This window comes from Filicampus tigris, chromosome 1 (genome assembly GCF_054856515.1).
Source record: "Filicampus tigris isolate MCC_2025a chromosome 1, RoL_Ftig_1.0, whole genome shotgun sequence".
In the NCBI taxonomy this organism is placed as follows: Eukaryota; Metazoa; Chordata; class Actinopteri; order Syngnathiformes; family Syngnathidae; genus Filicampus; species Filicampus tigris.
In genome coordinates, this window is record NC_141217.1 from 26,499,851 (window position 1) to 26,523,432 (window position 23,582).

The 23,582-nt window shown below is 41.8% G+C and overlaps 1 protein-coding gene across 3 annotated transcripts in view; it reads right to left on the reverse strand.

Moving 5' to 3' along the window:
- The window catches only part of LOC147153391 (uncharacterized), a 66,003-nt gene that overhangs the window by 23,332 nt on the left and 19,089 nt on the right, over positions 1–23,582 (reverse strand). The window contains exon 3 of one of the 3 annotated variants that reach the window (XR_015086610.1): positions 16,455–16,553. The exons of the other annotated variants lie outside the window; for them this stretch is intronic. The gene's annotated coding sequence lies outside the window, so the exon portion shown is untranslated. Of the gene's footprint in view, positions 1–16,454; positions 16,554–23,582 lie in introns of those variants that run through there. 3 annotated transcript variants of the gene reach the window in all.

A 23,582-nucleotide genomic window follows, 5' to 3' on the forward strand; every position in this document is an offset into this window, starting at 1 on the left:
GTTAATGAATTTTCATGGTCCTTGCTACCCAGATAAGCCAGTGAAACACCTGCACATTTTTTGTAAAATATTAACCAATACATTTGACGTTTGATTTAACATCAGGGATGGTTTAGTTAGACATTATTAGCCACAATGGAGCTGTTAAACCGTGTCCTTATCAAGAACACACACACGCACGCACACGCACCCTCACCCGCCAACAAATACTGACACTAATATGGTCTAATTACACTTTGCCACCAGCTTACCCATAGCCAGCTGCAGAAGCATGATGGAAAGAGTGTACGTGAATTAGCCAGAGGACACTTTTTTGTGTTTGTTTCAAATACAGAGGACAAGGTTGTCAAACTCATCTGCAAAATTAGAGGCGGGAAATACTGCAATATGTATAATAACTAAGCAACCATTGACTGCCTTTTTTTCTTTAACAGACATCTGTTTTTCAGAATTATACAGACACAAAAAGAGAGCATTTTTGAAAATCTGCAACTTTGAAAAGTTTTCAAAAGTTTGTGTTTTGAGGTTCCAGAAAGTTGTCCTGGAAAACAAGAGGCAAAGCAATCGTATCCCACAGTGCACATTTCATGATCATCTTTAAATCCTTACTTTATGCTGAGTCTCCATTTAAAGCTCGCTGCACTCACTTTGACCTTATACTGCCTCAAGTCGGCTGGCCTTATCTGTCCATTGAAGTCGCTGCCAGTATAATGCAGAGCGTTTACACTCTCCTGACCCTGATTGCTGTCTCTGGGTGCTGACATGTCATATATTCAGTGATAGGTCTGAATACACCTGTACACGATAAGGTCAATGTCCTGCAGGGAATGTTGAAGTGGCAATGACTAAAATGTTGGCAGCTGTTGGCACTGTCAGCAAGTGATAATATAATTTATGTCTGGTCTGAAAAGTCATAACTAGAAATTATAAGCACCTCTGAAATTATGTGTTTTGCTGTCATTGAGCTGAAAAATATAACGTTATTTAGATTAAGAACAAAATCATTTTGATGAGCGCGAAATACACATGTATTGTATACAAACATGTACATGTGTACATCTATATAGTCAGTGCAGTCACCTCTGAGAAACCCACGCGATACAGGCGAGGCGTGTTTCTGACAGTCGTCAGCAAAATGGGTGTCGGTCAGTGACGGACTGAGAGGTCCATCGGGACTTGACCCGGTTAGTGACGATTACAATGATGAACGAAAACCCACCTCCGTCAGTGCTAAGTCATTTTTTTAAGTGTCACGTCATTCGTCAATCGTCAGCACATCATACAAATATATGTACATACATACACATATACATACATACACATATATATATATATATATATATATATATATATATATATATATATATATATATATATATATACATATATATATATGTGTGTGTGTATGTATTGAGAGGGCGAGAGAGAGCTTTGTTGTGGTAGACGGCAGCCTGCCTCATGCGTCTTCATTACCCTCTAGCTACATCCCATGGATGAGATCCTTCCAAAATTGAGCATCACAGCAGAGATCTCTTGGCTCTTGAACGGCCTTGAGAAGATAACCTCCATTTAAGTGGCCCAATTTATAACAGGCTTGAATGTAATCTAACAAAATGCGAGAAAAAAACAAAGCATTTGTAAATACGATTGAATTTAACTATCTTTACGATATTCCAATCTTTTCCGAATCTGACTCAGGCCTTCTCGTATATGGATATAAATCCGATATATATCAAACGCGAGTGCAGTCAAACACACAAAGTTGTTCGACCAAATGCACACACCCAAACAGTCCATTTTTGGGGGGTTTTCTGTTGTGATTAGTCTTTTTTTCGTTGTTTTGTCTTTTTTTCATTTGATATTGTATTTAGTTTTTTGTTGTTTGGCCATTTGTCAGTTTGCAATTTCTCCTCGTGCCTGTGTGGGTTTTCTCCCGGTACTCCGGTTTCCTCCCACATTCCAAAAACCATGCATGGTAGGTTGATTGGACAATCTAAATTGTGATTGTGACTGTGGATGTTTGTTTGTCTCTCTGTGTGCCCTGCGATTGGCTGGCAACCAATTTGGGGTGTCCCCCGCCTACTGCACGGAGACGGCTGCAATAGGCTCCAGCACTCCCGCGACCCTTGTGAGGATAAGCCGTATAGATAATGGAAGGATGCATGGATGGATGCCCATTTCTCTTTTCATTTGCTGTTGTGTTTAGCTTCTTGTTTTTTTGGTTTCTACATGTCATGTTGTGTTTAGCTATTTATTGCCTTTGTTTTTCAATTGCTGTTGTTTAGCTTTTTATTTCATTCAGCAATTTTTCATTTGCTGTGGTTAGTTTTTATTATGTTTTGTTTAGTTTGTGTTCATTTTTGTGATTTTTAATTTGCTGTTTTGTTTAATGATTTGTTTTTGTGCTTTTTAAATTTGGTATTGGGATGTTTCAATATACCCGTTGGCTCAACTTTATCGCATTCTTCTTACATGCAGACTTTAGAATCAGCAAACACAGCATATGATATTTTGATGCTTTCATTTGTTTGCCTTCAGTGTTGGAAGCTAAGTTATTTGTTGCTTGCTTCCTGCTCTTGTAGAGTGTAGATGCCTGCTGCTTTGTACTCGCCCTTGCTTGCATTTTTTTCTGTTAATGATCTTTATTTTATCGTCTGGTTTTAACCCCCCCAACACTCATTGTTCTTCGATTTACGTACAGTAGTCCTTCATGAGCGCAGACCGATGATCTTTTATGTTTAATCAAAATAAGGCATTTGAAAACATCTGCTTTTATTTTGGGAGACCGAACCAGTAACTGAATCAGTTTCAAAAAGATTGTTTAGTACATCAATCCCTCTCATGTAATGTTACTTAATTGTTGTTTTTTGCACTAAATAGAAAATAAACAAAAATAATCGGTTAATAAACAGTAATAGGGGGAAACATTGTTTTAATGCGAAATATTTTTTTATCTGGCTATTTGATTAATCAATAGAATAAGCTATTCTAAAAATATTTGATAATGACAGTCCTACATTCAACATTTTCTGTTAACTCCTCACTTGATCATGACCCAATAATTAGCACAAGACAGCTATTAGCAAACAGACTGGGAGCAAGATGCCTCATTTTTCCACTGAAGACTCTCGCAAACGTCTTTAGAAGACAGTGCTGGAGACAAAAATGCACCGCCTCAAAGTTTATGTAGTAGGTATGGTAAATGGACAATCGTCGAATGAAACTATATTACTGATATCTCAAAGCAGTGGACAGCAGCAAGCTAACAGACTGATAATTAGGTTCTCAAGGATGGATGTAGCCGGTGGAAACGGTGGTAAATTATCCAGCAGCCTTGCCTGGACTTTGCCGAGAGCAAAGCCTAAAGATATGAGACCGCGGTCAACAGCCAGACTTGTGTATCAACAAATTAATGAGGAATCTTGTTGACTTGTGCGGTCTCTCGAACACCAAGGAGGAACCAGCCGTGGACTGTGGCTGCATCATGAAGCAGGAAATCAATTTATTTACTCCCACCCCTAATTCATACTGTACCTCATTATACTAAACTCCTTATTACTATAATAAATGCAGTGATTGACTGAACTTATTCTAATACATTATCAACCATCTTTACATTAATTAATTCATTAATTTTCTTCTGCTTATCCTAGGTCGGGTTGCGGGGACAGCAAACTAAGCAGGGAAGCCTAGGCTTCCCTCTCCCCAACCACATTGTCCAGCTACTCCTGGAGGATCCCGAGGCGTTTCCAAGCCAGCTGTAAGACATAGCCTCTCCAGCATGTCCTGGGTCATCCTCTGGGCCTCTTCCCCTGGGCCTCTTCCCAGTGGGACATGCCTGGAACACCTCACCAGGGAGGCGTCCAGGTGGCATCCTAACACGGTTCCCGCGCCATCTAATCTGGCTCCTCTCAATGTGGAGGAGCAGCAGCTCGACTCTGAGCCCCTCCCGGATGCTCACCTTATCTCTATGGGATAGCCCAGACACCCTGTGGAGGAAACTCATTTCGGCCACTTGTATCCGAAATCTTATTCTTTCTGTCACAACCCGCAGCTTGTGACCATAGGTGAGGGTAGAAATGTAGATTGACTGGTAAATCTAGAGCTTCGCCTTACAGCTCAGCTCCCTCTTCACCACGACGGACCGATCCTGAGTCCGCAAGATTGCAGACGCTGCATTGATCCACCTGTCAATCTCTCGCTCCATCCTCAATCACTCGTGAACAAGACCCCAAGGCACTTGAACTCCTCCACTTGGGGCAGGATCTAATCCCCGACCTGGAGAGAACACGTCATCCAACTCAAACTGAGAACCATGGTCTCAGATTTGGAGGTGCTGATTTTCATCCCAACCGCTTCACACTCGGCTGCGAACCGCTCTGGTGAGGGTTGGAGATCATGGCTTGAAGAAGCCAACAGTACCACATCATCTGCAAAAAGCAGAGATACAATACTGAGACCACCAAACCGGACACCATCAACGCCTCAAATGCCACCATTTCGGGGCATTCTGTAGCTGTTTACAAGCAAAGGAGTTAATGACATTTAAAATCTAAGTGAAGTAATAATAGATAGCTTCCAAAACTTACTAAAAGAGCGTATTGTGCAAGAACAAGATTTTGAAAATTTTTTTTTAATTGGCTTGGAACGATCATAGGTATGGGAAAAGAGCACAGTTTTTAACCTGGATTTACACTTTTGGTATGTTTTGAATTTTTATTCATTCATATTATTCACTCTAATAATAAAGGCCGTATCTCACTGAGCATCAAGGGTTGGTGAGTGTTTTCTCGACAATTTTTGGGGGGATTTGTTCAAGGTCGCAAATGATCACTAAGACGTTCGCCAGTAGTTTTAACAGCCGCAAACAGCATTTCTCTTCGCCAGGAAAATTTTTAACATCAAAATTTTGTTGCAACATGAAAAACAGTATGCAACTCTTAAAACTGTTGGTGAGCGTCTTTGCGAGTGTTTGCAACCTTGAACAAACCCTGACAAAAAACAACATTCGCTAGATGTGCATACACTCGCAAACCTGCGCCACTCAGTGAGATACGGGCTTAAAGGATAGCAAATTGGGGGACTGTATTATACACAAGTACAGAGACGAAAAAGCATTTTAAGGATGATTTGGGCGGGATTACACATGGAAAATGATGGTTATGGTTTTTTTTCAGTGAAGGTATGTACATTTTTCTCAGAAATCATTAAAGTACAGAAATGGTTTGCCTCCAGTTGTCATGAATTACCTGCCATGAGGTTGTCATCAGCATCACTCTGCCTTTGACATTATCAATAATCCAATAGGTGCAATTTCATAATATGTATTAATACACAAATCAAAGCTGCAAAATGATACTTAGCAGAGTGAAAAACAGCTCAATTTTCTCTACTCATAAATAATACTCAATGCAGGGGTCTGCAATGCATGTAAAACATTACAAGCAAAACGAATGGCTGCACTTATGCCTGCAGCGAGGAATTTACTTCTTCCATATTGTTTTATATATTAGAAGGTTGCTCATGAATTCCAAAGTGGTGTCCTGTCAGCCAACATGAAAAATGCTATTCATGATGTATCGAATATGCCGTATTCTAATCAACTTGCGTGTATGATTAACGTGTGGAGCAAAACACATTTTCAGTTGTATGATTACAAAAAGTCAGGTGTTAAGCAGTAAGTGAGGTACTACTTTTAAAAAAAAAATTCTTTAAATACATTATTTTAGAATTGGTCTTTCTACAGTACTGCCATGCCTTTTACTTTAGGAACAATAGTTCAATTAGAAAACATAGTTATTCCCATTCATTTCAGTCACCTTGAATTTGTTCTTTTCCCAATTGTCTGTGTCTGCTTCTCGTGCTACTTTTGTGTGTGGCAGAAAGTGGTGCTGCACTGAAATGAAGAAAGCCTCACCGATACTGCATGCATCTGATTGCTTTGCACAAACTGACATCTGTGTAAAAAACTCAACACATCAGGGGGAAAAAAACAAAAGGTGCTCGGTTATGTTGACTGTTATCAGTTCTAAGATCAGTCATACCTTGGGAAGATTCCCATCATCCCCGATTTGCACTGTAGACAAATGATGTCTAAAAGAAGGGGTCTCCCCTGATTCAAGAAACCACAAGGGAAATCATCCACAACAATGGATGCAAATTCAGCAAAGATACACACTTGGGTTTAGCTGAGAGCAGATGTGAGGGACAGCAAAACACTTATCAAGAAGGCAGCGGCCGTACAATGAGGCCTCCACTGCCGCCGCACATTTATTTACTGTGCCGAGATTAGCCAGCTGTGCATTCCAAGTACTGGGTACTCCATGGGCATCATGATTCAATTTGATTTGTAATTTTTCTATGAAATTGTCTGAAATTCTTAAGTCCAACAGAGCTCATGTGGAAGTGCGCAATCCTCTGTCGGCTAATAAGGTTAGCAATTTTCTATTTGTCCTCTATTATCCACCTGGTGCCATTGGGATATGTCCAAAAAGCAGATTATCATATATGTTTTGGTTCAACATGATTTGTGTCAAGGTGTATGGAAAGGGCAAAAGTTAGCTACAAAAGTAATAATATATTTGGTTATCTCTTAGCTGTGCTCCCCAGATAAATCTGCACCTAAGTCGGAGCACAGGAAACAAAAGTCAACTCCCAAATGGAAAATCATCATTTTGAGCAAAATGGCAAATTCTCAAATTCCTGAAGCCCCAAAATTTGTGAATTCCTGTATTGTGACTTATTTGACTGTCTGTGAGTAAATTAAGACATCTAAATTAAGTAGATTTCTCATTCGCAGAAAATAACTTTTTAGGTGCGCAGCATACTATTTCACTGTCTTATGGTAAGGACTGTCCAAAATTTACACCAGAATTTAAATGACTCTTTACGATAATCCTGACAACTAATCAACAAAACAGCTACCAAAACAACACTTATGCCTTCACTTGCTTTTGTGCTTGTCCTTTTACTTTAAGGTGGTATCTCACTGAGCAGTGAATGCTTGCAAAGGAAGCCAATGTTGGATTTGTCAGCTTTTCTGATAAACGGTGAAAATCTGGGGATCGCCTCTGTTATTAGCGACACTTGTCACTTTTCCCATTAGTCCCAAACAGCCACAAACCACACCACTACGTTATGCCCGGCACAACATCACATGGCCTCTGTTGCTTTTCCGTTACAACAGGCGCGGTGGGATGGGGCGGGATCAGCAAGCTAGCACTATAGTTTGTCGAAGTAGGTAGACGGAAACGTTAACGGAAGCCCGTATAAAACGCTAGGTGGACCGGCCTACGGATTACTATTTGGCCCGGCCGGACAAAAAGGTGGATAAACGGACGGCGAAAGGATACCCCATCTGCAGGCGGAAGGCGATAAATGGACCGGGAAATTTTAGTAAAATGCCCAGCTCTAATAATATATAATATACAGAGGTGGCCAATTTACTAAACACTTTAAGGTTTTACTTTAAAGTTTTGCTTACCTTAACCAAAATTCTGTGTCACATTGTTGCCTAAATTACAATCCTGGTGGACTAAAATGCTTCCAAGTCCTTGCGCAAACCCAAATAAAGTTGCCATTAGAATAAATAAATAAATGTTTTTTTTCTTCAAATTTGTCTTCTTCTTCTGAAATGGATTGTGAGCCTGCAAAATATCATTTCACAACCTCCTGACCCTGCTCTTTCCAAAAATAATAGCAATGTAAAACTTAACTCACAAGAACCTCTCTGTAAAACAATCTTTGAATTCAAAGCTAGTTTATTACTTCTTAGCTCATTAATAGTCAGCCTGACTTACTCATAATTCTCTCTTTGGGGCATACCGCCACCTGTTGTACGTATACAGTTAATGCAGTCTGAAGTCGTTCCTGTGGCGCGTCTGGTGCCATTTTTAGGTCTGTTACTCTGTTAAAATGTTGAGTAGGAGCGTGTGCAGTGTGACTTGCGGGGTGCGGGCTGGCTGGCTGGCTAGCTAGCTATCTTGGAGAGGGCGACGCGGCGGAGTAACTCGTGTGCGCATGCCTCAAAACAACTCAAACTTAGTATTAATAATCGTTTTTTACGATTAGGCCAATTTTGTAATCATAGAGTGTAATAATCGAAATCGTAATTGAATTGCGATTAATGGCACAGCCCTAATATATTATTTATATATATATATATATATATATATATATATATATATATATATATATATATATATATATATACATACACGGAACGGTGGTCGACTGGTTAGCACGTCCGCCTCACAGTTCAGAGGTCGTAGGTTCGATCCCGGCTCCGGCCTCCGGCCTCCCCTAGGTGTGATTGTGAGTGCGGATGTTTGTCTCTGTGTGCCCTGCGATTGGCTGGCAACCAATTCAGGGTGTCCCCCGCCTACTGCCCGAAGACAGCACGCCCCGCGACCCTTGTGAGGATAAGCGGTATCGATAATGGATGGATGTTTGCGGTTGACATTTCCCAAAGTATTTGCATAAGAAAAGGTGTCTTGAAAGTGTGTAACAAAGGAACTGTCTTATATATATATATATATATATATATATATATATATATATATATATATATATATATATATATAAACATGGCCATATTAGCTTGATTTGTCTAAAGTGGTTGACTCCTGAATTGTACAATTGCCTGATGAATAGGTTGTTCCCTTTATTGATGAAGATATACATACATTTTAATGATGTCAATTCTGCAGCACAAGTTGCCATGGTGACATGCTCTGCGGAAAAGAGAACAAGCCTTGTGATAACAGGAATCCCAAGGTGCAACTACTTCAGCAACCGCTTCTTGTATAACCAATCATTCATGTGACCTTGTGCTGATCTAGTACTGTTTGCTATTTGTTTGCCACCTCGCTGCAAGCAATAAATTTTGCTACACGTGCCTTTACAGCTCTGATGTCCCAAATGTTGATACTGTCATCATATTAGGAAGAAAGAGGTAGGAATAATCGTCTTGATAAAGCAATATGACCTGAACGTTGTGCCTTTATAAGTAACATCACTCTTCTAAACCAATATAAAGATTGACCTCAAGCTGACCTATTCCCCTTTTAAGAGATCCCCATTGAAGAAGTAGTGAACAGCAGTAAGTTCTGAACCGCTCAAGAAAGATTTAAGCACACGAGGGGGCAAGGTGACAATTGGTGAGGGGCTCTGCAGCCTGGACATATATGGACCCCTTGAGACAGTCTGGATGAGTCAATCCTTCATTTCTACAGCCGGTAGAAAGGAGAGGATAATTGCCCGCCTCTCATGGCTGCCTTGAATTGCTTTGGGAGATGGAGAACAGTCATAAAGTCAAGAGTAACTAAGCACCTTGACTCTGACAAAAGCCCAGTGGTATTTTCAGGACATGTTTCCATGCCTATAATCTCGATCCCACACCTTTATGTGTTATATCTGCCTGTCAATTTGTATTCACACTGCAAGTCCTCATTTGCATGTTTTTCACATTTTAGCAATACAATACTATTTTGCTCCTAAAATTTGACACATTGCAAGTAAAGTGTTAATCTACTCGCGCCTGTGTGATTTAAAATGAAAAATATTACTACCGGTATTCTTGAATATTTTTCATTGCTAACAAATTTCGTCTCCACACTTACACCCATTTATCAGTAGTGTAATGAAAATAAGTGGAGTGAATATTTACTTTGCAAGTGGACTTACAGTGTGTGCGCGTACATTTTCTACTTGAAACCCTAAATGTCATGTTAGGGACCACTGTGTTCCTAGAACAAAAAAAAGTCCTGTATTAAATTATATACAGTGATTTGCAGTAAACTTACACAGTAAAATCTATTTAAAAAAGGATGATGGACTGCACCAAAATGAGTTTCCGCCACAGGGTGCCTGGGCTCTCCCTTAAAGACAGGGTGGGAAGCTCGGTCATCCGGGATGGACTCAGAGTCCAGTCAATGCTTTCGCTGGCTTAATTGTTTTTTTCTGATTACCATTACAGTTAGTTATGAATAACTAGCTTCTGCTTTGCATGAACATTTTATTGGCTATGCTTAGAGCATACCTCGGGCATTCCTCAAGGTAACTTTCATCAAAAAGTTATTATGTTCAGAAAGTGAGTATGTGTAACTGTATGTAGTTGGTTTAAGTTTACATTCATCAGCAAGTGAAAATGGATTTTTGTTCTTTTTGATATTTTAATATAATGTATAGCTTCCAACAGTGGCGATTGCTCTGAGACTGAAAGGGAAGCTCAGTGTCCTCTAAAAGCCCCGCACCTCAAATGGGAAGAAAGGGGTTAAATATGCACTGCTGTCTGTACATTTTAGATTACCTTCATCTTCAGAATCAGCTACTTACAAAAGGTAACTGAAACGACTTCCTTCTCATTGCCTGCAGCGCCAGGCCGCTCTACCCAGCTGTAGACTGCTTAAAGTGGGTTGTTTCACTGCGTGAACTTGGACGGTCATTGGATAAACACTGGGCTTTATCCCACCCATCGGTCGCTCGGCGTCTCTGGGGGTCTATGGGGCAGTAGGCTGACCAGGACACTCTGCGTCTGTTTGATGATTGGATGATCTGTCTGAGGCGGCGCTGAGCTTCCCCTCATTTGAATGACCAGCAGCCGCCACTGGCCTCCTATAGTGATATACAGTATACACTTTCAACTAAGGTTGGGCGGTATTCAGATTTTGACACCATTTCACCATTTCCTCATTACACCACGGTGCACGGTCATACCATCACCAATATTAAACTTATTTTATAGCTCGTGCCAACCACCGCAAGTCTGTCTAGTGTAGGCTGGACTCATGGCTCAAATCCGTGATGGATGTTCGTTTACCTTTTTACGTTTTAATCCAAAAAAATGAAACATCCAATTTATTCAAAATAGTCAATGGTAAACGAAGTGCACTTTTATACACCATATGTTGTCCAAAGCATTTCACCAAGCAGCAAATTCATGTCAAATTCATCGCGACGTGCTATCACAAACGCAGCAACTTTAAACTCCAGGATCCCTCACCATATGCAGATGAACGGCAGAGCCAAGGGTGATCTTCCAACCAATTGGGTCTTGGACCAAAAATCCAGTGGTTACTTTGCCGCCAACGGCTCTGCTTGGTCAATCACCGGGGTGAAGAATTCTTGCCGCGAATCAGCTATTTTACTGTGATTACAGTAGTTTGATAGTGAATTTATTATTTTAGCATGATATTAAGGATGCCATGTTACAGTCCAACTAGCTTCCACATTAAATGGATCACGATTCGAGCTATGGCCGTTAAGGCAACATTAGTCCAGTAATTTTGTGTTCCAGTCCGCAGATTCGTCACAAGCTATAAACACATGAAACAAAACAGGTTGTTTACAACTCCTGACTGGCTGCAAAGTGTACGCACAGAAAGCGTTTAAAATAATAACAATAATACAGTAAAAAATGAATATAATAAAAACCACACTGTACTCCTCTCTTTGGTCTTAACTTGTTGAATTCTTTAGTGATTTTGATGCAGATTGGTTTGTTGCAAACATCAGACATGCAGCTATGGTCCAAGCCACGTGTCATTTTCTAATGTCATTTGTACACAGCAGCCACTCAGAGTGAAGGCTCTATCTATCACTATCTATGTCCTGTTTATTTAACTATGCGCTGACGGCCACCTGACTGAAATGTACATATTTAGCTTCCTTTTTCTAAACAATTGTCAGCCCCCGTAGCATTTCAAAGTGTCTTGCGCATCTTGGCACCTTTTGGCGCTTTTGGCATTTGAGAGGAAGCCAAATTAGAGCAGTTGCATTTTTTGTGGAGCACCAACGCACTTCAGTTGAGAGTCAAAGAGTTGAGATGACAGGCCATGGGCTGTCACGTGACTAATCGAACGTCATTCCCCTGCAGTTACTAGAAACATTATAGCCTACTATTAGTTTTAAATAGATATAGTAATATTAAGTTGAAAATACAACACACACTTTTATGTGCTATTAAATTACATTTAATATCAAATTAGATTCTTCTGCGCTGCAGTTTTCATTTTTTTATGATGGTGTTGAAAGTGACACCATTGCTATTCTTTTAGACACCGTGGGATACTGTATCACCACAATACCGCCCAACCCTACTTTCCACAGGTTTTTTTTTTTTTCTGGTTTTGTTAGGATTTTTTTTCGAGGGCAAAGGGGTGGGGCTCTACAGATTTTCAAAATTGCAAACTATTGAAGTGATGAAAACTACAGTAAAGGGAGTCCTCATTTTACGAACGAGTTCTGTTCCTACACTGGCGATGTAACATGAATTCCCATATGTCGGATTTCAACGTTCAGGTCGAAATTCGATCGAGACACTGCGCATGCTCATTGCTCAACTGCAAGGAATGCTGGTCTTTGTAGTACAGGAAGTGCTTGTATGCGGAAGTGCATTGTTTGGCGCGAAACCGTCGCAAATACACAAGCAGAGGTAAACAAGCTCAGAGACGCAGCACAAAAGCACACTTTTGGAGCGAGGAGGAAACCAGGGGAGGTGGGACTGCGCTGCCGGACACAGCCATATTCCCTCCTAGTCAAAGCCCCTCCATTAACTCTCCCATCAACAACAGATGGACATGCCTTGCTCCGGGAACACTCAACCCCCAGTCAGACGCTCCAGTGACCCACAGGTCCACAGCAGACCCTTGCCATGTTGCTCCAACGCAAAGCTCATTGCCCCTTTTGATGGAACTGAGGACTGGAGCGCATTCTATATGCCTTTGAAAGAATGGCTCAGAGACACGGGTGGAACCACATGGAGCAGTTGGATAAGCTCCATGAGCGACTTAGGGGCCCCGCCATGAGCTTCATTTGTTCTCTCCCAGAGCAGCAAAGAGAAGACTATGTGCTCCTCACAGAACAACTAAAACAACGCTATGGTCAACCTGACCCACCCTCCGCTGTTCGCCGCAGTCTCAGTGAACTCCGTCAGCAGAAAGAATCCGCTGTTGAATTTGCTGCAGACGGTCCGCCGACTGGTCACTATGACCTACCCCGGGGGGTCGATCTAGTGATGCAGGACCAGCTGGCAGCTGATGCATTTCTGAAGGGACTTGTAAACCAGCGGGTTGCCTGTGAAGTTATGAACCAGGATCCCCCCACACTCACAGAGGCCTAAAAGCTCGTGGCAACCCATGAATACAACTATAGGGCGACCCTGGGTCGTGAAGTAGAAGGGAGAGGGAAGGTTTGGCGTATATCCTGAGCAGATGACAATCCTGAAGTCATGGAAGCCTCATCAGCGGTCCAACCATTGCAACAGGAAGTCCTGGCGATGCAAAGTGAAATCAAACGACTCAAGGATAAGGAAGCACAAATGGCAAATGAACTCAGTCAACTCAGAGACCAGATGAGGCAGTTGCAGTTCACCAGTACATCCAGTGTCGGAGTGCACCGTGCTGCCAATGCGCCTACTTCTATCCGTGCCCCACAAGTCGAACAGCAACGTGGGGGGTCTCCCACACGACTGCAGAGCATTTCGAGTACAGCGGCCCGATCCCGTTCAAACAGCCCTTCCGCCTGTCAAAAAGCTACGTGCTATAACTGTGGAAAGCTGGGGCACTTCAAGAGGGAATGTTCGCGGTCACCCAGCCTCAACAGGCCAGAAAACTAGACCTGGTCAGGTCCAATGGCCCGGGCCTGGCCAGCAATGTAAGCGGCCGTGTTATTCTTTCTCAAGAAGATATCACCCCCATTACCCAGAGAACTAACTAAATTGAAATGTTTTAGTTAAGTAGGCTAACACTCTGAAGGTTTGAATTGGTTTGGAGTAAGTAATTGTTTGAATTAATTGAAGCAGTTTTCCAGTTATGGTTTAGCCTATCAAATATTGCATGCTTCCGTGTGTGCTGTTGTTATGCGACTTAATGTTTTGTTCTGAATAACTCAGCCTGAAGATGCTAAAGGGACTCAGCAGTCTAGAAGGGGGGTAGTGTAACGGGGCGTCACATCAGCCTATTCCTACCTGTTGCATGGCATCTATGGTATGTGTGTGTGACGACTCAGTGAACGTGCTCCTAATGGTTCTCGGGCTTCGCGGGTTCTGCTGTGGTTTTGTTCGGACCCTCCCGCGAGAAGTTAGTCAGTTGTCTTCCGGATCCCGCAGGGTATGGACGTCGAGTGATATATCCTCCGCCTATACCAGGGATCAAAGACTGAAGATCACAGACTGCTGTTACCGCAACGAGTGAGTTACAAACGAGCCTACCTGTATGCCGTCCTGTGAAACGTTTGCCGTTCTGCCAGTAAAGGCACCTGACTGCCGAAATCCTTGTCGTGGCATTATTGCCCTCCCACTCGCCACCAACACCGTGCCGGTACAAATAAGCCCACGACAATATTGTGTTTTATTGACAGTTGAAAGTAACAAGCGGAAATTACGTTCATTTGAGTCATGAAGCTGTGTGTCGTCGTACACAGTGGGTTATTCAAATGCCGGAGCAACTCTGTCTGCTCAATCATGTAAACGGGATATTCAGAATGTTTCAGAAATCGGAATTTTGACTTAAACCCGAATATGGACTGTATGTAAACATAGTCACTATGGTGCTGGGGACAAAATGGAGGAGGAGGCACGGGCGTCGTAAAGTCGAAACGTCGTAGCTCGCGTACGTCGTAATTCGAGGACTGCCTGTATTTATTACAATAACTTAGATGTGCATTTTGTCTTACTGGGAACCTATTGGGTCTGACACTTTTGTTGAGTGGTGTTAAGTGATTCTGCAGCTTTGTTTGCAGGAGGAGTAATTATGTGCTATTTTTGGGGGGGTTCCTGTTTGTCAGAAGGATAGTGACCATCACTCTCAATTAGGCCTCTGTGTTGTGGCAGCCTTCCACTTTGTTTATCAAATGAAATGCTTTTCCACTTGAGTGCTGGAGAAAAATAGAGAATGTGGGGGTATGTCCATTTGGATGCAGGAGAAAAAAAAAGAGGTGAGACAAAAAAAAGGCTGGTTCAGTTCGATACGGAAATGTCCAACATAATCAATGTTTTGAACATTGGATCAGACGCTGTCCCAGATGTTTAAAAGACTCTGGTGAAAAAGAGGTGATTGATGTCATCACATGCACAGATTAGCTTGGAATCGCCCACCACCTGGATCCTGACAGTATCATGAAAAATGATTGGCAGGAGTAGTTATTACCATCAATCATCATTTGCCGCCGCACATTAAGACTGTGTGTATAATTGAGCCTCCGGCCAAGGTCAAAATTATGCTAACATCCCATTGGAACGACAAGTCTAATAGCTATACCACATGCAAATTACACTGTGTAGCATGCCTGTCCTCATTCACTTGTGTGCCTGTGTGAATGCACATTACGTTTCACTTGTAGCATGATTAATTATTTTTGTTGGGGGGCTAATAAGAGTAATTTGGCCATACGGAATGGCTCTAACTTACCCCAAAGTTTAATTCCATTAGGTTTTTATTATGCACCTTGTTTCTTTCAAGATCATTAAGGAATGAAGGGGCTCTGTAGGTCGACAGAGGCACAAAAGCCTGCACTTCTATATTTAGCGAGAGGAGTCTTTCTAGCCCTGTCCTGTCATTCAGTGAGATAAGTTTGAATGTTCTGGATGCAAATAGTCTCATTTCCTCCCTGCCCTGCGCCACTAACTGACTAAGTCCACAAGATGAAGGAAAGCACAGAGACCTAGTTAGAGATGGTGTATGCGCAAATAAATTTCAATCTAAATTGTTCTATCAAGTCAATTTTCAATAGGGCGAGTGTAATATTGTTTAGAGCCACAGCTGTGATGATAACAGGGCAGAGGGGCAAAAGCAACAGTCTGGCTGAATATAGAAATTGGTTAAACATAATTGGAATCCAGATTTGGAAAGAGGGAAGCTGGATAAGTGTTTGACAAGATGATTTCAGTCAATTGCCATATTCATGTCATAAATAAAATCCTTGGAAAGAAAAAACAAACTTTCGTGCATACGCTAAGCCAACAATCCTTAATCCTGATATATACCCATCTGGTTAAATATTTCATTTGAATCAGGCATCTTCTACTGTTGCTACCCAATCAAAAGCATTGCAAGTACTAATTGATATTTTTTTAATGTACAGTATGTTATCCATCATCACGCGAACAATGATTATTCGATTAATTTAGCACAAATCATAAATGATATTTCCACAGTCATCAGATTATAATGTTGTAAACAGATTTGTGGAGAGTTTAATGGCAGTGTGTGTAAATCAGGGGTGTCCAAACTTTTTGCAAAGAGGGGATGAGGTGAAAATGCGCAGGGCCGACCATTTAGCCTGACATTCTTTTTTTACATGGGACACCAATAAATCCAAGCACATTTTAGCAAACCGGTCTCCACAAACATTTGTACCCTACTTTATTTCTACTGAGTTAGATAGGTCTTGTAGCATGTACTCACCACTAGCTGAACTGAAATACAGAACTTTAAAAATATCCGTCACATCTGTTCTTTTTATTGCTGAGCCAACACATCATGTTTTACAGTGGGAGAGAAGTGTAGCCAATAGTCCAACAAGAAACAGGAACACTCGATGCCTGTCATTGTGTGCTGAAATAAGAAGCAAAAATGAAGAAACAAAAAACATCAACGGCGTTTAAAAAAAAAAAGCAAATTATGTAAGTAGGCTTTCATACAGTATGTTATGGCTGTTGCCTGTTGAGGATGTCACAGTTAGTCTAATCTTTTCATAATGTTGAATACCTAGCCTCACAAAGGGAGAGCGAGAGAGAGAATCTACAGTTCAACTCAGATGAAATGGCGTTTGCTCTCACTAGCTGTAGGCTAAATGTAAAACAAAAGCATTTTTATACTACATAGATGTTGAGGAAGAAATATATATATATATATATATATATATATATATATGCAGGGCAGTCCGTCCCTGGGCCGGACCGGTCGGGCCCTCCGGCCCAGCCGATGCCCATTTCGTGGGCGGAGGGTGTCATGTCATGTCATCTTCCAAACCGCTTATCCTATATAGGGTCGCGGGGAGTTGCTGGAGCCTATCCCAGCCGTCAATGGGCGAAGGCAGACTACACCCCGAACTGGTCGCCAGCCAGTCGCAGGGCACACATAGACACTGTCACTGAGCGGGAATCGATCCCACGCTGCCCGCACACAACTCAGGCGTGTGTACCACTACACTATCAGCGGACTGGGCGGAGGGTGACAAATTTTAATAAATGGCTTAACCAAGCATGGCCGGAGGTGTATTTTAGTCCGGCCCACTATCGTGCGTGTGACGTGCTTGCGAGGTGGCCAAAATTCATCTCAGCCTACATTTTAGGCTTCTTTCTACTCCCGCGTCGGCGCGAGCGACAACTGCTGTTATAGGGATTGTGGCATTGACCCCCACCCCCGGCCCCTCTTTGTAATAGTATGCCCCAGTTGCAGGTGGTAGTCGCGGGTTACGTTAAGTGACAATGAAGAAATACAAACACGCTTTGAGCGCATGTTGGTGCTGTCTCACATGTTGCGATGACAGTTTCCCACACGGAGACGGATGCACCACGCAGCTCATTGCTGCAAAGTAAGCATAAGCAAGCTACTCACCCACGTTCCCCCTTAGCCGCCACCTTCCAGATCGTTTTCACAATAAAATTAAATGCATTAAATGCAAAACAACTTATGTCCACGAGTATATTGCTGACTCAACTCAACTGACCTTGCACATCAAGGTGGAGTTAATGCACTTCTTCTGGCATTCACTACTTCCGGAAATACGACATAGCAAACTTGCTGTGTATAGGGGTTTGCTGGTATGCTTTTATTTTGAAGGCCGGGAAGGAGAGGAAGTGGAAAATAAATAAATAACTTGTCTGCCATTCCTGGCGGTCTGGACTCAAACAATTATACAATACGAAAAAAAAAACAACCCCGGGGCTCGCAATGGAAGTAAGCATGTGCAGTTTGGTAAGTAGTAAACGAACTGAGTTATCTTTGTTGTGGTTGAATTCGTGTTTTGCAGAGATATTGTTTCCGAGCCAGTTGAATGCGTCGCGCGGTTCGCTGGATGGGAGGGGGTGCGGGCGAGAGAGGGGGAGCGGAGGACGAAGGAGAGTGACTGGGTGGATTATATATTATGTATCTTTAAAAACACAGGCAAGAGGATATTTACTAACCAGACACTCACCACGTGTGCCAAATAATATCCTCTATGTCTTGAATGATATTAACATTATTGATTAAAGAGAATACTTTCACAGAACACAGTTAATCCTTTCGGTCTCCACATGTATGATTTACTCTACTACACCCAAATGGGATCCTGAATACGAAACTAAATCAACCTTAGTCTTTTAATTCTGGTAGCCACTTGCTGTTGTAGAAGTCAGACTTTTGTTACGTGTTACAACTCAATTGGTTTGCATTCCAATACCACTCAAAAATCAATATTCTTATTTTATTTAATGCTTTTGACCTTGCAAGCTCAGAGTAGGATATGTCCTCATCCAAGTTGTCTAGAGTGAAGAATTTGTCAACCATATGTGATATGTGACGTTTAATGTGCACGATTGAAAGGAAAAGGGGGTGGTCGTGTGTGTGTTGTGTGTGTGTGTGTTGGGGCTGACAAAACAAAACAAATCCAACACTTGCTACCCCAATTGAACTTTGATTTGTTAGTATTTGGCCATGGATACTACACCTTCCACTAACACTATGTGATAGAGGATGACAGAGAGAACCCGCAACAGGCTAAATAATGGCACACCCTCAAAACACACCATGTTCTAAATTCATACGAGGCCATGTTAGGAACCAGAACAGAAGTTTTGTTTTTTCTTATCTTCTCCATTGACTCTTGGTCTTGCTGGCCAACAGGGGCACGGCCTGTTAATTAAACTAGCAGGAAATGGACTTCATGAAATGTTAATTAGCCTGTTAATGAAACTGAGGTGGGCTGTATAGGGGCTGAACTGATAAAGTAGAGCCGTGTGTGTACGTTCGTCTGTGTGTGCTTCAGGCAGATCGAGATAATGAGCTCAGTCAGTTTAACTATGGAGAATATTGGACCAGCATCAGGACTTCTCACAGGCCTTGACATAATGCACCAGGTTCAAACAAATATACAAAATAATCAAAGTGGAAAGGGTTTGTGCATGCTTTCATCTCAAACAGAAACAAGGATTTACAAAGTACTTTATTTTGTAATGCAAATGTAATTTTTTAAAATTAAATTACTATACTTTGATATGACTTTTTGCTGCTGGGTTTGTGGTAAATAATTATTCCTATCCCACTTTTTTGGGATAAGTTTTATCCCTGTATTTCTCTTGCAAAGTGAACACTTTGCAAACATCACTGAAGGTGTACTTGAATGGCTCCTGCTACATGAATAAGAGAGAGCATACAGGTGTTTGAACAAATGTATGAAATTAGGTCAGTCACTAGGATGAGGAATTCAAAACCCTATTCATAAATGTTGTTTGAAATTCAACTGAACCAGGTTCCAAAGGAACATTTCCACATTGAGCATCAGCATCATTACGCAGTGTCCCGATTTGGCTGTATGAAAATGTGCAGTCGCAGTCAAACATGCAATGCAATCTTCCCTCTTGTCTTGCTTGTGTTTTTCCCTTTCTACTGGAGGCGCTTCTGAGTGCCAGAAAACAATGCTCCTGCAGCCGCAGGTGCATTACATTAGCCTCCGCAGTTTGAAAGATGGATGAATATAATGTGATATTGCCCCTCGCCGAACGTTTTAGGTTCTTCCAAACCTCCAAACCTGAGATAGTGTGTGAGTGTGTGTGTGCGTGGGCGTGTGTGTGTGTGGGGGGGGGGGGGGGGGGGGGGAAGGTTGCGTGTGGGTGTGTGTGTGTGTAAAAGTATATTTTCTTTCATTTATTAGGTATTTTTAACCACTGGTGACACGCTGACTGAGTATGCTCCCAAGCGGAGGGAGACCATCTACCTTCTCAGCAGCATGCACAGTGAGGTTCAGAAGGAGAATACCACCAAGCGGAAGCCAAACACCGGCACCTTCTACAGCACCATGAAGTGTGGCGTAGATGTGATGGACCAGATGGTGCGGGAGTACACTGTCCTCAGAGGAACACGGCACTGACAACATGATTGACATGGCAGCGCTGAATGCTCATGTTCTGCATCAGGCATGCACCCAGGAGAAGGAGACGGGTGGACTTCCTAGTGAACCTCGCAAAAGAGTTGGCTAAGTCGTATGTGGGTGCATAGCAGGCACGAAAGGAACAATCGATTCGCCAACAATCGTCCACACCGAACCCCGGGAAAAGACTCGAGTGCAAGGTCCAAAAGAACTGCAAGATCAGTCACGCCATTTTTGCAATGAGTGGACTGCTATAAATACATGTGGAAAATGCAAAAAGGAAATGTCATGGTTACGTGAAAATTGCCCTGCCACTCTCTAACACACGCACACACACACTGTAAACTGATAATGTATAGATTTTTAAATATGTGTGGATGTTTTTTGTGCAATTTCTTTCACAAAATCTCACCAACAAGGGAAAACCCCCATGTGCGTTGATCTTTTTTAAAAAATAAATCTCACCAGCAAAGGAAAACTCCCATGTGTTGATTTCTTAGAAGAATACCAAAAAAAAAAAAATCAAAACTCAAAAACTCAAGAAAAAAAATCTAGGACGGGGAGGTGGGTCATAGTGTGGGATTGAGGCGTGGGGGAATCAAAGCAGAGCAGTCAATTTGGCAACAACATTTCCCACTTACAAGTTTACCTCCCTACCCCATAGGCTAAACTCTGGTCAAGAAATCTTGCAAAACAAGTTCCTGGGGGTGTAACTGCCTGCACTGGTGATTTCCTTATTTACATGCCCTTTCACACTTTCCTTCTGGGGTTCATGTGCTTTCACATAACAAAAGCTTTCTTATGGATCTAATGGCTCCTCTCTGAACCTTTTAATGGCTTTCTATTGCCTGTATGACCGTAGTCTACATAGAAGACCTTTGCCAAAAACTGAAAAGTTGGGGTCATTTTGGAAATGTTTACTGTGCCACATACTGTATATATGAACAACACCATGTTAAGGTCATAAATTGAGAGACTTATAGGAGTACTCATCTTTCTATATCAGTAAGTATACCGAATTTGTTTTTAGGAACTGGTTTGTTGAACGGTTAAACCACCGAGTCGTTTTCTCCAACAAACACAGTCTTATTTACAGGCAGCAGTTAGTGATAAACATAAAACTACAGACAGACCTGATGAAAGAGCAACAGAGATGCAAACAGCACAACAGACAGAGAAAGGATAACGCAGCAGACAATGGTGACAACAAACAGCTGTGCAACAAACGCATCTGCTGACACCGAGGGAAACAAAAAATGCAGTTTTGCAATTTTTTGGGAGGCTGTTTGTGGATAAAACACCTTTAGGAGCATCTCTCTCTTCGCATCAAAAACCCTAAACCCAATGCTTTTGATTTTCAAAGGGAATACTGCCACAAAAACTGTTATCGGGACTATTCTGTACCCCCAGCTATGTCAACTATAAATCAATAGATTCTTAACTTTCTTTTCAAAATCAATAGATTTTTTACTTTGTAATTGATATACAGTTGCCCTTTGTAGAAAATATCTGTGTACATCAGACATCAGGTTCTACAATCTTGTATCAGATACTATTTTGATTCTTTATATGCGCACACTACAGAAATCCCTACTGGTTTTGGATTGTAGATGTAAAGACTCGTTAAAAAATGTAAACATCAGCGGAGGGTAGGGCTGTTTGATTTTGCCTAACAAGAAAATCCCGATTATTTTCTCTCAAACCAGATTTTACGATTACGATTTCTTTGTTTAATAAAAAATGTATGAAAAATGAAGTATTTTGAATGTCTTTTATTTAAACTGAATTTTTATGAACTCAAAATGCCAGTCAATTTAATTTAATACACACAGAACAATCCATTGGGATTAACAGCATTTAATTTACACAATAGATTTCAGATCTGTTCTTAATTAAACCAATAATGAAAGAAGAAAGTGCATATCCCATCTGAAACGAAATCATCAACATGAGAGAAGGTAGACAGTCAAGTCTGTAAACCAAACAGTCTGTCAGCAAGTCATTTTGCCAAGCAGCTAGTGACTAGCCTTTCACCTTTCTCCCTGGTCTTAGTTAAACATAAATCAATGATTAGTGCAAAACTGTCACTCAATAATACAATGCACTGTCAAGCTTAAGTAGGGATGCACCGCCATGGTCCGTTGTAGAGGAGAAAAAAGGGACGCCTTTCAGACGTTGAGATACTTGCTTGCCGGTTGTATTGTACATGCGGGGCACACACTACACTACAGATCTATATTTGTCCGATTTATTAACTAAACGCTCACTTGCCTGAGCAAATAGTAGAATCGCCGGTAGCCATGGATGGTGTTGTAGTTTTTCCCGGTATGCGCGCTTGTGGGAGGAAGCGGAAATGCAGAGGAAACTACGGTGTCTTAGATACACCAAAAATTGAAAAAATCTTATGTGCCGATTTGAACGTTTTTAACATCGTTTTATCCGGAAAATTCGGTTTCGGTTCAAAATCGCTTAATCGAGCAGCCCTAGCGGAGGGATTTGTTTTTTGGCTCAACTATCTTGGCCATCTCATGGAGGGAATCCTTCAATATCAATATCAATAGTCCTAGCTCGTAAATGGTAGATAGCGTTTACTGGTTTAAAGAAAGCCAGCTATGGGTTCAAATCAGTTTAGTTTATCCCCCAGTGACTGCACGGGATACAATGTATAGCAAATGGATTTTGGATGGATGTAAATTAGCATTAAAATGTGTCACTACAGCAACCATAGAGCTACTGTAAGTACGAGATAAAATGAAGTGATAAGAGCAGCCCCTGGCTTCAAGTACACAGTGTGACCCGTAGACAGCTCCGCAAAAGCTCCAACATATTTTGCTGCTTCTCTGCTATCACAAAGATGGCCACCAAGAAACATATTCATGGAAAAGATAGGCGTGCTGTCATTTTATGATTATAAAAAACGATGAGCCTAGTATGTGGGAGCAAACAGCAGGGATTAATGTCCTCAGCAGGATTTGCTGTGGTCTAATCTGAGCCAGTGTGAGATAAGAAGGTATTCATAAAGGTTATTCAGTCAGGTAGCTTTATTTGAAAGTTGACCGTATGAATCGATGTGAATGGAGGAGGATGACATCCTCCAGGTTACCTTAGGATATACCAGATCACAAATGTTACGACCCAATCCTCATGGTTCCATTAAAGGCCCTGATAGACCAAACCGACACCGGAGGTTGTGAAGCGTCTTGGCGTCTGAATGCACCGTCTTTTTGGTGTAGTGGCCACCGTCGTAGTGTTGTAACCCGTCTGTAAGCGTCTTGGGGGCGTTTACGTATTGTGAATCGGCGTCGCCAGTCGTGACATTTGGTCACTCTGATTGGCTGTTAGCTAGCAAATCAGCGCTCGGAGCACCAACGGGAAGTGACAGACGCGGAAAAACAGTGAGCACGCCTCTGCTTCCTTAATCTTCTTACAGGTACAAGAGCGAGGGTTGACAATGTAAGTATTTCACAATACCGTGTCAAGAACGTGATGGTTTACTTCGCGTGGGAGTTCAT